Consider the following 2,500-nt stretch of genomic DNA (forward strand, 5'->3'; position numbering starts at 1 on the left):
ATCACACACAAAGAGTGAGTCCATGCATCTTATTATGTGGTTTGTTAAGAACATGTTTACTCCTGAACTTATTTTTGGCCATAACAAAAGGAGTAGAATACTTATTGACTCATGGGGTGGCAGGGTAGCCTAGTGGTTAGAGTGTTGGACTAGTAACCGGGAGGTTGCAAGTTCAAATCCCCGAGCTGACAAGGTACAAATCTGTCGTTCTGCAACCTGAACAGGCAGTTAACCCACTGTTCCTAGGACGTCATTGAAAATAAGAATGTGTTCTTAATTAACTGACTTGCCTGGTTAAATAAAGGTAGAAAAAAAAAAAGCAAAGAAAACATTTCAACTATCGATGTGTTATATGTTATAAATGTGATTTAAAAAAATCTTAATAAATAATTCCATTTCAACATTATTTGTTTAACATTACGGGGTATTGTGTGTGTGTGTGTGTAGGCCAGTGACAAAACAACAACAGGTTGGTAAACACAACAAAACGTGGGAAAAGTAAAGGGGTAGCGAATACTTTCTGAACCCACTTTGGTGTGATTCTCTTTATCCAGGTCAACCATATTCGATCACGCGGAGTTGGCGGAGTACCTCATTTCAAAGGTACATACAGTACACACACACATGCACAAACCTACGCACACGCACGCACACACACACAGAAACACACACACACACACATCAGAGTTGGCGATGTACCTCATTTCAAAGGTACATACAGTACACACACACATGCACAAACCTACGCACGCACGCACACACACACAGAAACACACACACACACACATCAGAGTTGGCGATGTACCTCATTTCAAAGGTACATACAGTACACACACACACATGCACAAACCTACGCACGTACGCACACACACAGAAACACGCACACACACACAGAAACACACACACACATCAGAGTTGGCGGAGTACCTCATTTCAAAGGGTTAACACTAATAATACTACACTACAGTAATATAGTAAAGTCCCATGTAAAATAAGAGCACCTTCTTCCAGCTGCCCACTGCACTGAGGCTAGAAAACACTGTCACCACCGATAAATCTACAATAATCGAGAATTTCAACATGCATTTTTTCTTCAGCTGGCCATGCTTTCCACCTGGCTACCTATCCGGGTCAACAGCTCTGCACCCCCCCACCGCAACTTGCCCAAGCCTCCCCATCTCTCCTTCACCCAAATCCAGATAGCTGATTTTCTGAAAGAGCTGCAAAATCTGGACACCTACAAATCACCTGAGTTAGACAATCTGGACACTCTCTTTCTAAAACTATCCGCTACAATAGTTGCAACCCCTATTACTAGCCTGTTCAACCTCTCTTTCGTATTGTCTGAGATCCCCAAAGATTGGAAACCTGCCGCGGTCATCCCCCTCTTCGAAAGGGGGGGACACTCGAGACCCAAACTGCTACAGACCTATTTCTATCCTACCCTGCCTTTCTATGGTCTTCGAAAGCGAAGTTAACAAACAGATTACCGGCCAAATCCCATCGTACCTACTCTGCTATGCAATCTGGTTTCGGAGCTGGTCATGGCTGCACCTCAGCCATGCTCAAGGTACTAAACGATATCATAACCGCCATCGATAAAAGACAATACTGTGCAGCCGTCTTCATCAACCCAGTCAAGGCTTTCGACTCTTGTCAGTCACCTCATCCTCATCGGCAGACTCAACAGCCTTGGTTTCTCAAATGACTGCCTCGCCTGGTTCACCAACTACTTCACAGAGAGAGTTCAGTGTGTCAAATCGGAGGGCCTGTTGTCCGGACCCCTGGCAGTCTCTATGGGGGTGCCACATGGTTCATATCATGGGCCGACTCCTTTCTCTGTATATACCAATGATGTCGCTCTTGCTGCGGATGAGTCTCTGATCTACCTCTACACAGAAGACACCATTCTGTATACGTCTGACTCTTCTTTGGACACTGTGTTCACAACCCTCCGGGGAAGCTTCAATGCCATACAACTCTCCTTCCGTGGCCTCCAATTGCTCTTAAATACAAGTAAAACTAAATGCATGCTCTTCAACCGATCGCTGCCTGCACCTGCCCGCCTGTCCAGCATCACTACTCTGGATGGTTCTGACTTAGAATACGTCGACAACTACAAATACTTAGGTGTCTGGTTAGACTGTAAACTCTCCTTCCAGACCCACATCAAACATCTCCAATCCAAAGTTAAATCTAGAATTGGCTTTCTATTTCGCAACAAAGCATCCTTCACTCATGCTGCCAAACATACCCTTGTAAAGTCTCTGGATAAGAGCGTCTGCTAAATGATTTAAATGTAAATGTAAATGTAAAACTGACCATCCTACGATTCCTCTGACTCTTCTTTGGACACTGTTATAACTAAACTCCAGATGATACTTCTCTCCTTCTGTGGCCTCCAACTGCTCTTAAACGCTATCAAAACTAAATGCATTCTCTTTAACCGATCGCTGCCCGCACCTGCCCACCCATCTAGCATCACAAATTGGATGCAGTC

Source organism: Oncorhynchus nerka, linkage group LG6 (genome assembly GCF_034236695.1).
Source record: "Oncorhynchus nerka isolate Pitt River linkage group LG6, Oner_Uvic_2.0, whole genome shotgun sequence".
Classification (NCBI taxonomy): Eukaryota; Metazoa; Chordata; class Actinopteri; order Salmoniformes; family Salmonidae; genus Oncorhynchus; species Oncorhynchus nerka.